This window comes from Crocuta crocuta, unplaced genomic scaffold, assembly GCF_008692635.1.
Source record: "Crocuta crocuta isolate KB4526 unplaced genomic scaffold, BGI_CrCroc_1.0 scaffold230, whole genome shotgun sequence".
In the NCBI taxonomy this organism is placed as follows: Eukaryota; Metazoa; Chordata; class Mammalia; order Carnivora; family Hyaenidae; genus Crocuta; species Crocuta crocuta.
In genome coordinates, this window is record NW_027527393.1 from 2059309 (window position 1) to 2074774 (window position 15466).

Genomic DNA, 15466 nt, shown 5'->3' on the forward strand with positions numbered 1-15466 from the left:
CTTCCACCACTTGTGCTTGAATTTTCTCAGTGGCTTGTATATGTTTGTCCATACATACATGTATAAAATAAATAATTGCAAACATGTCAGTGAAACCTCATATGATGATTTTATAGTGACATGCATGTTTAGTGTGTGAGAAAAATATTTACCAATGTATTGTCCTCTGATTTTTAAAATATAAATACTATACATGCCAGAAACTATTCTAATGTGACTATTAATGTGACTATTAAGATGAGGTTTCACTGTACATTCATGCTGCGATGAGATTCCACCTTACAGGACATGTATATGGATAGAGATTTAAGTGCACAGAGAACAAGCCATCATATTCCTGCTTTAAGTTGCAGCCAAGCTACCATCTACTCACTACTATCATCACCACCCAAATTTTCAAAAACAGTTGTTGACTACTAAAGAGTAATTCGTGGACAGGTCTTCTTTTGGGAGCAGTGAGCACAGTAGTGTGATTATATCTGGAAAAACATCTGAGTTGTACAGCTGAATCCTCCTCAAACTCCGGTGAAGAATGCTATTTTTCTAGGCTGAGCTTTTGTTATAAACCTAATATTCAGAAGGCAAGAGTTACAATCCTGATGTGTCTTTTTTTTTTTTTTGCGTTTGTTAATTCTGAATGTATTTTTAACAGAGTGATTTTTTTGACTTACTAGTGTAATTTGCATTTTAAAAATAAATGAAAAAACAATTAAGTTTCTGAGCCATCCCTGAAAGTCCCTGCTCCTTCTTACAGTGTATGTGATTATGTCATTGACAAGGAAACCTTATTAAACTTACATGAAGGCAACGCTGATGCTCTGTGCTATGCAGGAATGGATGTGTCAGCAATAAAAAGAAATTGCCAGGTCATGGCACTGTTTTAGTTCAGTCATAGGTAGCACATACTTTCATTATCCCCTAACACTAAGGATTCTTTTACAAGACTTCCTGGAATAGACTTGCTGTCATTTGGAGAACTTTTTTTTTTTCCTTTCAATCTGGAATTTAGAGTTAGCATCAGGCTAATAGCTGACAGAGGTGTTAGGGCACTATATTTAAAACCTTTGCTTAACACAGGTAGGGTTTTTCATTTTTTAAAAGGCCAAATTATTTAAAAGAAGATTATTTAAAGTACTCAGTCATTACTCCTTTGAGGACTAAACTTTGACAACACTGTAAGTGAAGCATGTTAGGGTACGGTAGGCAAGCAGAATAGATTAACCCAAGGAACTGATGACTGCATAACCATAATTTCAGCCGAGGTTCACTGTGTAGATGAAAGGGGTAGAAGGTTGAGAGACCTGGCCTCTCCAGGCTTGGGCTGTCTCAGGCTTCGGCTGCCATTGGGCTCTCTCACCGCACAACCCCCAGAAGCCAAAGTGCAGAAATTGATTGAAAACAAAAAAGGCTTTGAGACAGCATTCCAAGAAGCTGAAGACCAACTTGCAGAATTTGACTTCCTGGCCACAAGGTGAGTCATGGAAATTATCAAGCCCGTTTTTACTTTTGTTCCCCGTGTGAAAGCCGTGTTGACGTGGTTCATTGTGAATGACTGGCAGGATGTTGCTTCATGCTGTAAGGTCAAATGCACACATTATCTCAGCTGCAAAGAAAGAGACAAAAGTTAATAAAGCAACTATCTCGATCGAGATCGAGATCTAGATCTAGATCTCCTAAAGAAAAGATTCCCACCTCTGGAGTTCTCAAATAAGGTATGCATTTGGTAAGTAATAAGTATTATTTGTTCATGGCACCGAGATCTTCATTTGGTAACTGTTAAAATCCTAACCTCTAATACAGTGAAAGAAGTAGCCAACATTCCATTATCCTATAACAAAGGGGCCATAAACTCAGAAATACAAGCTCATTTTATGTAGGTTACATTACAGAGCAAACTTTTGAGATCCGAACACCTATATTATAGAGACAGTAAACTAAGGCCCACAGAGTTAAGAAATTACTCAAGATTATCATTTATTGTGAAAATGCAAATAACTCACCATTCTCCAACAAATTCTCATATGTTTACTCTGACCAGAATAGAATAAATCAAATCCCAGACAATGGGATTTGTCAACTGCCCCTGGACTGCTAAATCAGAATGAACCCTGATAAGGAAGATCCTAAGACAGTATAAGATCATGAAATGTGTCTGAATTATTGTGTATTAGGTTCAATACAGTCTCAATGTTAAATATGTTTTATTATCTTACAATTCTTTTAAACACCAATAACTCATACCAATATGTAAACATAGTCAACAAATTATGTTTGTTTTCAAGGTTAGAAGTTTTTCTGTTATTTCTTTTATAATGCTTTCGTGAATAGTTAATATTAGAGAGATTGAGATTACTTGAACTGTTTCATCATGAAAATACTTACTGTGATTGTCAAGATAGTCTTCCTTCAGACATCTGATCTGTCTTTGGTAAAATTTCAGCACTAAACACTTGTACTCAGAAAGCTGTGATTTCAAAGTCCTTACATTGTAAAAAATTGAAGCCCCAGTTATTCTTATCACATGTGAATCTTTGCTTAGGACATATGTTCAATCCTTTTCATTTTATTACATCTTCCTTCCATTCACTCCTGAGAAATGAAAGAATAAAATCTGTGATTGGTGTATTATGTTCAATTTAAAACATGCTAGTATCCTGACACAGTCGCTTTTGATAACTGTAAGAGCAAAATTTCTAAGACATGTATGTGCTCTATACCTTTTAATTCAACAAAAACTTGAACTGGATGGTGCATTCCAGGGTCTCACTTACCACTGAAATCTGCACCAGTATCATGAGTTATGACTGCCAGTGACAACAAAGAAAATGAAGGTGAGTTCCTCCTTAAAAAGGGATAAAGGCACATCTTTTTTATAGTCTTATAATGAAGATTATTTTTTAAAAATCCTCAAACGTAGTCTAGATGCAAATGAGCTTAAAATTTTAATAGGTATTGAAAGTTTATTTCTATAAGATAAATTAAGAGAGGAGAAATCCTTTCATAAGCCACATGTTGATGCTCTGATACAGCCCAAACCTTTATTAAAATGATGTAAGCCTTCACTATAATGAGAGCACAGAATTGTGGCATCTTTGTAATAAAACAGTTACATTTTTTAACCTCTCATTCTGCCCTCATATGAATTTAAGCTGTAACAGCAATGGAATAAAACAACTCCCAAAAAAAGATTGCAAATTGATGCTGTCACCCCAAGGATGATGGATTGATTCAATTAATCAGTAAGTCTTTTCTAAGAGTCCTTCAGGGAGTTATTTACCAGAGGTATACCCTGTTTATTCCCCTCTCTTGTGCCTATCATTTTTCTTCATTATTCTTCTAGTTTTATTCATTATGTCCTTTGGGGATATGTTTATCTCCATGTGCAGAGAGGTTTTGCACACTGCTGTCTAGACATAAATCTTCCAAGCCTCATGCTGGAGACCACCAGGACACCTGAGCCTCTTGTCATTGTTTTCTCAGGCTGACCGAGACTCTCAGGATAGTCAGTCAAATGGACGCTGAGTTACAAATAATAAGTCACTGGGAACTTACCAAATTTAGTGAAGACTATGAAAAATCTTCCACTGGTAAATATGTAACAACTTTGTGTTCCAGACACCTAAGGAACTAGTCCTGGTACTGCAAAAGCAAATCGGTAGGGCAGGGCCAGAGGGTTGAGAGGCTGGAGCCCATGCTAACAATTAATGGAAAAACAAAACATATTTGGTGTTTGTATTGAGTGCCGAAAATCAGATACTCTCAGGCATGAACAGTTGCATTTCCAATAGGTCAAGTAATCTGTCTAAATCTTGCTATAAGGGGTGGCTACAGAGCTTGTAGGGCCCCGTGACAAATGCAAATGTGGGCCCCTTGTTCTAAGATGTAGGAAAAGAGTGCCACTAAAAGTACTAAAATATTAAGACTTTTTCCTTCAAAAGTATTTTATTTTCAAAAAAATTTTTAATGTTTATTTCTTTTTGAAAGAGAGAGAGACAGAGCACAAGCAGGGAAGGGGCAGAGAAAGAGAGAGAGAGAGACAGAATCCGAAGCAGGCTCCAGGCTATGAGCTGTCAGCACAGAGCCTGATGCGGGGCTTGAACCCACGAACTGTGAGATCATGACCTGAGCTGAAGTTAGACGCCAAACCAGCTTAGACATACATGTGCCCCAAAAAGTATTTTATTACTTATAAAACATAATAAGGGCAAAGAGTAACACGTAGAAAACAACATAAAATATAAATGATAAAGATACGTGGATGCCATAATTTTAAATAATACAATGAATATAATACTTTATTAATGGGATATCTTGACTGACAGTAAGATGTTTTACCCACCTTTCTATAACTTAATATTAAGTCATCAAAATGTATACTTTGAACCAATTCCTTTTCAATCAGTATAAATGAATGTGAGGTCAGTCACTGTTGGCAAATGCATCACAACTTTTTATAATTTTTATAAAACATTTTTTATAATTTTTAATTTAGAGATGAATCTTCCTGCTGCTGTCACTGTTACTAGATCCATGAAGAATATTTTATAAACAGTGACAACATTGTCTTAAATTTCTAATAAATTACTTATAAATGTTAGTTATTTGAGTTAATGGTTCACAGAAAAATTTTCTAAAAACGACGAAACTTCATAAAAATCACTTTTACATAAATCTGAATCCAGTTTTAAAGAAAAATTACAGGGGCACCTGGGTGACTCAGTCAGTTAAGCATCCAACTTTGGGTCAGGTCATCATCTCATGGTTCATGGGTTCGAGCCCCACATCCGGCTCTGCACTCAGAGCTTAGAGCCGGGAGCCTGTTTCCGATTCTGTGTCTCCCTCTTTCTCTGCGCCTCCCTGACTTTCTCTCTTTCTCTTTCTCTCTCTCTCTCCCTCCGTCTCTCAAAAACAAATAAACATTTTAAAAAACTTTAAAGAAAAGTTATATAATAGCATCTTAATGTTTTCTCTGACATTTTGTGTAACTTGCTCAAGAAACTAAAAATTGCTTCCCGATTTTCATGTACATGAAAACACCCATTGAAGTAATCTACTGCTATATATTCAATTACAAGAAAATTTATTTTAAAATTATCTTCCTCATTAATAATTTGTTCTTCTGAAGCATCATTTGAAAATAGTTATCTTCCGTCTACTACCAATGCTACAATCTTTACTTTTTATGTGTGAGCGCGTGGATTTCTCTTCTTACAGTGTTGCTGCAGTTCTCAAAATGAGAGATTCCAAACGCTTTGAATAATTCCAATGACTCTCTGACAACGCTTTATTAAATGTTGATGTGTATACTTCTAATAATTGACTGACGAAGCTTACTGCCTGACACCAGCAGTTGCTGTCCCAACGCGAAAGCCACAGTTAGCATTTGTGCAAACGCTGCAGGGACAAGCGCTTCTGGAGAATTAATAGGCAAGCTGGTCTCCCCCGGTTCCTGGGGCTGCCGAAGGCCCTTGCTTTCCCCCAGGGGTAGAGCTGCCGCTTCTGCTGCTGTTGCTGCCACCGTCACCACCACCAGTCTGGTCCCTGGTTGGCCCCCAGCCCAGCAGCTCCGCAGACTGCCCGGAGGCAGGCCGGGCCAATTGCTCTGTGCTGCGTGCTGTGGCCTGGGGCCTAAGCCAGTGCCCTCAGGTACTGCTGCTAGATCACAAACATTCATGCAGGCTGTCACCCCAGGGTATCTTGTCTGCTCACCACATGCTCAAGAATAATGTATTAAGAATTTCATGAAGAGGATAGTAGAACATTAAACCAAGCACCAGACTCCTCTGAGCGTGGGGACCATGTGCAATGAAACATGTCACATTGCCCATCCATAACGCTAGCTAGACCTACTGCTACAGAAGCCGACACTAAGAAAGTCTACATCTACTCCACTCGGAACTTACCTCCATAAATGGAATAAATGGAACTGGGGTCTTGCGTGTATTATTAAGAATAGTCTTGGGATGTTTTTACTAAGAAGGAAAGGATTATTATGTTTCAAAAAAGAATGAAACACAAAAAGGAGGGATTGGATGCCTTGGAGACCAAAGGCTGGTGAGTATTTTCAGACTCTCCAGTGAATTGGATCAAATATCTCATTATATGCATAATTAGTTCAGGTTTTTATTACACTCTTTTTTTATTGTTTTTTTTTTTTTACATTTATTTATTTTTGCGAGACAGAGCACAAATGGAGGAAGGGCAGAGAGAGAGGGAGATACAGAATCCTAAACTGATTCCAGGCTCCGAGCTGTCAGCACAGAGCCCGACACAGGGCTTGAACTCACAAACGGCAAGATCATGACACGAGCCAAAGTCAGACACTTAACCGACTGAGCCACCCAGGTGCCCCAATACACTTCTATTGAAGAAAAATGTTTCTCATGATGATTGAAATCCATTACAGTGCAAGGGCTCTAACATTTCATGAGTATAATTCAATCTAGTTCTGCAGGTTTAAGAATAAATTTCAAGAATAACATCAAAGGTTGTTTCTAAATCCTTCCCACTGAAATTCTAAAATAAGAACTGTTGAGGTAAGGAATAGTATATATCCAATATATTTAAAATAAGATGGATATATTGTTGAAATGAATTTAGAAACTGAAAATAAACCTATTTATGCTACATCATGAATCAAGACACCATGTGTTAAAAGAGTAAGTTGAAATAACTATATTTCATGTAATTGAGAGATATTTTTTCCTTCATGTTTCTGTATGTGGGCATATATTGGAAGCACTACAGTGACAAAGTCCCCTCCTTACTCCTTTTTCCATTTTTAACACTATGCAGTATAAGATGATATTAAAGATGTACGTGCCACACAGTACTCTCATGGTCACAGAATCTAAGTGACAGGTCCAAATCTCACAACACAATCTGACTGCAGAGCCCACGGTTCTAACCTCTAAGAAACAAAATAAATCTCCAGAGAACAGTATGTAGATGTGAGTAGCTATGTTTCCCCTTGATGTCAAAGAAGATCTGTCTCTGATTATAGTCACTCTTTACTCATGCATTCACAGAATATGTAGTTCTTACCTTATTCCAACAACTTCCTTCCTTCCATCCAACACACCTCCCCAAACACTTTCCATTTCAAATGGGATTTCTTAACAATTATGGCTGTTAGGTAGAGTGTGGACTTCAGGGAAAGACTTTAGAATTATCCCTCCCTTAGGGTCAGCATGGCTTAAATGTGGTCCTCTCATGACCATAGTGTCTCTCTCACCAACATCCGTTCCTTGTCTGTACAGAGAGAAATCAAAGCACAGTAAATCTTGGTAAACATGGTCAACTCTGAAGGAAAACAAGACAGTTGTAATATATTGCACTTATAAATTCTCCTCTCCATAAGTCCACTTTGGTTATGCTTGACATTTAAAATTGAAACTAACAGAGAAGCGCTGAGCTAGAGTGAAAAGCGATATGGATGGGCAGTAAACCGGGACTTGTTAAGAAATTGTTGCCAGTGTCATTCATTCTTACAGACAGAACTTACTATCACTACAAAAAGTCACATCTTCCTAAAGATTTAATGTAAAAGATTCCTTTTATATTAAAAGGTGAAACAAAAACTGAAGCAATTTCCTACATTTTCCCACCATTCATGCCAAGTGTAGTGGTATTTCCTCATCAAATATCTATTGGCAATTTTTCCTTCTTAAATGGTGTACATTTGCAATTAAAAGCCAGGTATGAGAACAAAAAGAAAAAAATGCATTTCCTAAAAAGAATACAAGAAAAAAAACCTATCCACTGATTTACCTGTTCTTATATTTTTCTCATAAAAGTCAACAACATTTATTATGTATTATTGATTGTTAGGTGGTTGCCACAAAATTTCTTCATTCTTGTTCTTGTTGACAATTTCTATTTGTATTAAAGAAGATGGAAACACACAATTGATATGACTCCTAAATCTTAATTTCAGGTATAAATCATTGTGTTAGTTTCCTACTTCTGTGGTAGCAAGTTAGCACAACTTGGTAACTTAAAACAACACAAATTTGTTAAGATATTAAGATACAGTTCTAGAAATCAGAAGTCCATTGGGCTAAAAATCAAGGTGTCAGAAGGATTTCATTACTTCTAGAAGCTTGAAAGAAGAGTCCATTCTTTCCTTTTTCCAAATTCAAAAGGCCTCTTGCATTCTTTTCTCTTTTTTTTTTAATGTTTTATTTATTTCTGAGAGAGACAGCGTGAGCAGGGGAGGGTCAGAGAGAGAGAGGGAGATACAGAATCTGAAATAGGCTCCAGGCTCTGAGCTAGCTGTCAGCACAGAGCCCGTCGCGGGGCTCTAACCCATGAACTGTGAAATCCTGACCGGAACCGAAGTCGGATGCTTAACTGCTTAACTGACTGAGTCACCCAGGTGCCCCAGGCCACTTGCATTCTTTGGTTAGAGTCCTTTTCATCTATCTCAAGGTCAAAAGTGTAGCATTTTTAGATCTCTTCTTGACTCTATGACCTCTGATTTCATCATCACATCTCTCTCTCTGACAATGACCCTCCTGTCTCCCTCTTATAAGGACCCTTTTGATTATATTGGATAATCCAGGATTATCTTCCCATCTCAAAATTCGTGTATTAATCACATCTGCCAAAGGGACTACAAAAGTCCCTTTGTTATATAAGGTAACACATTCATAGGTTTCAGGGATTAAGGCATGGACATTTTTGGAGGGCCATTATTCTACCTACTATAATCACCGAAGCATCTACCCAGGCACTAGCCACACATCCTGATGTAAGATGTTCTTGCCAAGAGTCAGCATTTCTAATTGCTGATATATAATATGTAGGATATTAAAAATCCTCAAAGAATTCACAGAACTACTTAACTAAGCTCAAATCCTCTCTTTTTTAGACATAGAAGTTAGAATTTCGGAGTACCTATATGGCTCAGTCGGTTAAGTGGACAATTTGATTTTGGCTCAGGTCATGATCTCCCAGTTCGTTAGTTTGAGACCCATATCGGGCTCTGTGCTGACAGTGCAGAGCCTGCTTGGGATTTTCTCTCTCCCTCTTCTTCTCTCTCTGCCCCACCCTCACTAGTTCTCTCTCTCTCTCTCTCTCAAAATAAATAAATAAACTTAAAAAAATGTTAGAATCATGGAATTGTAAGGTTGGACAGAATCTTTCAGATGGATGATTTCACCACCTTTATAACACAAGAGATTGTTGCTGCTAACACCCAAATGGAAGAGTTCAGTGAGATTTTCAGAGCATGTGAGACTGCTTTTTCCACTACATCATATTGTTGCTAATAATTTGTAAAATCCAACTCATTTTTAATAAGTCACTTATAAAGACCAAGTGTGATTGAAAAAAGAAGATTAGCTGGAATCTATCCACTTGTGAAATTGTTACAGGAATTTCTATAATACTATGTAATTCATCAATTTGAATTCACATTAACTTAGGGAAATATTCCTAATGACTTTGCACTTTTTTTCACAGAAGCATAATATCAGTTGACTTTTAACTATGCATTAAATAAAAAAAAATGCACATATTAAAAATATAAATACTACAGAAATTTATAAAATGGCAAATAAAAGTCATCCTCCTGATGCATTCATCCTATTTCCTCTCTGTAAAGGTAATCTTTTCACGTATGTCCTTCCAGAAAAGACATTGCCTTATAGAATGGCATATGTACATAATGTTCTGGGTTTGAACTTTAAAAATATACAGAAGTGAAGCTTTGTACATACTGCACTTACTTTTGTTTACTTACTAATTCATCTATGCCAATCTACCTTGTTATTTTTAATATGCTGCAGAGTGTATTCTAGTAGAGGAAGCATCGTTATTTATCTAACCACTCCCTATGGGTCAACATAACAAGGACCCAAAGATTTCATTTTGTTTTGTTTCAGTAACAAAGGGCTTTTGAAAATGCATTATTTTTATTTATTTCAGAAAAGGTCGCATATGCACTTGGTTCATAATTAAAAAGGTCTAACAAGGGTATAAACTCCTGTTCTTTAAACCTAACTTCTCCATTTGAAGACAGCCATATACATTCTGTGAGGGCATCTTGCTTTTTTTTTTTTTTTTTACTTAAAAAAGTGCAGGCAATACCTGCTTTATTGCACTTCCTTTATTGCAACTTGTAGACACTGTGTTTTTTACAAATCAAAAGTTTGTGACAACACCGCATGGAGCAAATCTATGGGCACCATTTTTCTAACATTTGCTCACTTCATGTCTCTGTCATATTTTGGTAATTCTCACAATGTTTCAAACATTTTCACTATTATTGTATTTGATATGGTCATCTGTGATCAGTGTTCTTTGTTGTTACTACTGTAATTGTATTGTGGTGTCACAAGCAGTGCCCATATAAGATGGCGAACTTAATAAACGTTGTGTGTGTTGTGACTGTTCCACCAACCAGCTGTTCCCTGTCTTTCTCTCTCACCTACTCAGGTCTCCCTCTTCTCTGAAATGCAACGATATTAAAATTAGGCCAATGAATAACCCTGCAATAGCCTCTAAGTGTTCAAGTGAAAGGAACCGTTGCTGTTCTCTCAATTTAAATCAAAAGCTAGAAATGATGAAGGAAGGAAGGTGGAAAGTGAGGAAGGAATGTGGAAAGAGGAGACAGGCTGACAGTTAGGCCTCTTACACAGAAACAGTGAACCATGTTGTGAATGCGAAGGGAAAGTTCTTGAAGGAAAATAAGAGTGCACCTTTAATGACTACACCAATGACAAGAAATCAAAACAGCCATATTGCTGAAAAAAAGTTTTAATGGTCTGTTTAGAAGATCAAACCAGTGAAAACATTCTCTTCAGCCAAAGTCTAACCAAAAGAAAGTCTCTGTGCAATTTCATGAAGGCCGAGAGAGGTAGGGCACCTGCAGAAGAAAAGTTTGAAGCTAGCAGAGGTTGGTTTCTGAGATTTAAGGAACGAAGTCGTCCCCATAACATAAAAGTGCAAGGTGAAGCAGCAAGTGCTGATGTAGGATCGGCAGCAAGTTATCCAGAAGATCTAGCTGAGATAATTAATGAAGGTGGTGACACTAAACAACAGATTTCCAATGTAAATGAAATAGCTTTAAATTGGAAGAAGATATCATTTAGGACTTTCTAGCTAAAAAGGACAAGTCAGTGCTTGGCTTCAAAGCTTCCAAAGACAAGCTGACTGTCTCATTAGAGGCTACTGCAGCTGATAACTCTAAGTTGCACCAATGCTCATTTACCATCCTGAAATCCTCGGGCCCTTAAGAATAAATCTATTCTGCCTGTGTTTTATAAATGGAACAACAAAGCCGGGATGACAGAACATCTGTTTACCATGTGGTTTACTGAATATTTTGAGCCTTTTGCTGAGGGCTATTGCTCAGGAAGAGAAAAAGATTCCTTTCAAAATATTATTGCTCACAATACACTTGCTCACCCATGAGCTCTGATGGAGATGTACAACAAAATTCATACTGTTTTCATGCCTGTTAACACAACATCCATTCCAAAACCCACAGATCAAGAAGAAGGCTCAGCTTTCAAGTCTTATTATTTTAAGAAATAAATTTCATAAGGGTCTAGTTGCAATAGATAGTGATTCTTCTTATGAATCTGGGCAAAGTACACTGAAAACCATCTGGAAAGATTTCACCATTCCAGATGCCATTAAGAACATTCGTAATTCATGGGAACAGGTCAAAATATCAACATTCACAGGAGTTTAGAAGAAGTTAGCTCCAACCCTCATGGATGACTATGAGGGGGTCAGGACTTTAGTGGAGGGTCACTGCGGATGTGGGGAAACAGAAGGAGAACTAGAATTAGAAGTTACACCTGAAGATGTGACTGGATTGCTGCAATCTCATTAGAAAACTTGAACACATGAGGAGTTGCTTCTTACAGATGAGCAAAGAAAATGGTTTCTTGAGATGGAATCTACTCCTGGTGAAGAAGTTGTCAAGACTGTTGGAATGACAACAAAGGATTTAGAATAGTACCTCAACTTGGTTGATAAAGCAGCGGTAAGGTTTGAGAAGACTGGCTCCAATTTTGAAAGAGGTTCTACCATGGATAGAGTGCTATCAAACAGCATTGCGTGCTACAGAGAAATCTGCATGAAAGGAAGTTTCATTTGATGCAGCAAATTTCATTGTCTTATTTTAAGAAATTGCCACAGTGATCCATGCCTTTAACAACCACCATCCTGATCAGCCAACAGCCATGAACATCAAAGCAAAATTCTCCACCGACAAAAATATTATGACTCACTAAACTCTCAAATGATGATTAATATTTCTTAGCAATATTTTTAATTAAGATATGTATTTTTTTAGACATAATGTTACTGGACACTTACTATACTACAGTGTAGTTTAAACCATATATATCCTGGAGAACCAAAAAATTCATATGATTTCCTTTATGGCACTATTTGCTTTATTGTGGTGGTGTGAAACTAAGCCTGCAAAACTTGAAGATCTTTCCGTAGTGGCACTCATAGTCTTCAGTGAAATCTATTCTATGCCCTTTGACTGTAATGAGCTCTGGAAAGAACATAGGCCTTTAAAAGGACTTTGTGTTAGGGTGCCTGGGTGGCTCAGTCCGTTAAATGCCTCGCTTCGGCTCAGGTCATGATCTCACGGTTTGTGAATTCTGTCTCCGCATCAGGCTCTGTGCTAACAGCTCAGAGCCTGGAGCCTGCTTTAGATTCTGTGTCTCCCTCTCTCTCTGTCCCACCCTTGCTCATGCTCTGTTTCTCTCTCTCTCAAAAATAAATGATATTTTAAAAAAATAAAATAAAAAAAATAAAAGGACTTGGTGGGGAAAAAATGTTATTTCTAAAATATAGGAAATGCACATTTATTTATGATAATTCAGATCTTATTAAGTAAGGCAGCCAAGACTTATTAATAAAAATTTAGTCTGAGCCCATAAAGAACTTACACAACTCAACATCAATAATAATAATAATAATAATAATAATAATTCAATTAAAAACTGAGCAGAAGACATGAACAGACATTTCTCCAAAGGACATACAGTTGGCCAATAGACACATGAAAAGAAGTTTAACATCAGTCATCATCAGGGAAATGCAAATCAAAACCAAATGAGATATCACCTCCCACCTGTCAGAATGGCTAAAATCAAAACCTCAAGAATCAGCAAGTTGGTAAGGCTGTGGAGAAAAGGTAACCCTCATGCATTGTTGGTAAGAATGCAAACTGGTATAGCCACTGAGGAAGACAGTATAGAGGTTCCTCAAAAAATTAAACATAGAACTACCCTACAATAATGGTCATAGTAATCACACTACTAAGTATTTACCAAAGAATACAAAAACACTAATTTGAAGGCATACATGCACCCCCATGTTTATTGCAGCATTATTTACAATAGACAAATTATAGAAGCAGCCAAAGTGTCCATAGATAGATGAATGAATAAAGAAAAATGCAGTACACACACACACACACATACACACACACACACACACAATGGAATATTTTTTGGCCATAAAAATGAAGGAAATCTTGCCATTTGCAACAACATAGATGGATCTATAGAGTATAATGCTAAGTGAAATAAGTCAGTCAGAGAAAGACTACAGGATTTCACCCATATTTCACAGCAAAAAAAAGGAAAAAGACAAACCAAAAACAGGCCCTTAATTATAAAGACTATACAGATGGTTACCAGAGGGGAGGTAGGTGGGAGGTGAGTAAAATACGTGAAGGGGATTAACAGTACACTTATCATGATGAGCACCCAGTAATATATGGAACTGTTGGATCACTATATTGTACACTTGAAACTAATATAACACTGCCTGTTAACTATACTGGAATTATTTTTTTTAATTTATTCCAAGGCCAATCTATCACCTATGTCACTTATTTAAGGGCCCAGCAACACCCACTGTAGAGACATTCTTCCTTATGTCTTCCTTATGTCCAGCAATTTAAGCATAGTGACAATTGTTTTGTCCTTAGTGAAGAGACAATAGCTACTTATCACTCCAAAAATGGTGATAAATATTTTCTTTAAAAAATCTCTGCCATGAGTTTACACTTGTTTCTTAAAATTTCAAGATAGTCCCAATCTCTGATAAACAGATCAGAAAGAGAAACATTTACATCCAGAAATAAAGCAAAGGCAATCATGAGTACTTTTCAGGATGAGGCACACTGTAGAGGAATACAGCATTACTGATAGATGCCTATATGTGTAAGTTGTGTTCCATAGGGAGGCAACAACTGTTTATCTTCATCAATAGGAGGAAACTGGCAACCAAATGTCTCTGGAGAGTATATCTGTATGCAAATTGCAATAAACATTATGTTAAACACGATGTTTGGTTGGTTCCAAAAAAAAAAAAAAAAAAGATTTATAACATGTATTTATTTCTTAACTTTGGAAAAATGCTTATAAGTGCAAATCTTATAAAGACAAGCTTTGAAACATATCACTATTCTTTTGTAAATTTCTCATTGCATAAATAACATCCCACTTTTCAGAAATTCTTTTTTGCTAGGATATTCTCGTGTTATCCACTAGATATGTCACTTATAAAATGTCCATTAAGCCATCCGTGAGTAGTGAACAGTTCTCAAATTTTCCAACTGGGATTATCAATGAACTTGAACCTATCTGATCTTTCAAAGCTATATAAATCAACTTATATGTATTGAGGACCTATTATGTACTGTAAACTCAAATGAAATGCAAAGGAGTTTTAAGCCAGATATCTGCCTCAGTGAACATAAAGAATTAATAACACATGGTTAAATATGCAGTGAGTGCTACAGATATAAGTGCTGATGGGAACCACTTATGGCTAAAAACAAATAGTCTAAATTTCGATGCTGTATTTCTCATACACAGTATTGAGAATTCACTAAGCAACTGGGAGTGAATGGTCTTAGTGAGGAAAAAATACCTCTGATGATAAGCACTTTTATGGTGAAACAATTTACAAATTGTTTATAAACTGGTATTGCCAAGTAGTAGAAGAAAAAAGCAGTCAAATGCAGAAAATGCAAAACTCATTTTGCTCTCATTGTTTTCTTCTATCCCATCTTGTCTCTCCTCTAAGCCTACTACAGAGACAGAGAGAGGCACAGGCCAAAATAACTTGCAATTATGCAAAGATCTTCTTCTTCTTCTTTTTTTTTATTGTCTTACTTTCAAAATAACTGAAGAATGAGAAACCCTGTCCTGGTTCTAGTTGTATCGTGCCAGAAGGCTTGACCCAAACATGTGTTAACTATCTAGTCCTAAAAGATTTAGATGACAGAGGCTTAAGTATTAGGAACAATACTTAATCATTTTCATGTTAGACACACCTGAAAAATAAAACTTCGAGAAGCTAAATTGCATGTTTTTCTTCAGGCAGTAAAAACAGTATGTTCCATTTGGTGCTACTACAGTTAGACCCAAGTGGAACCAGTAGATCTACAATTATGACTGGATCTTGAATAAAGTGTATT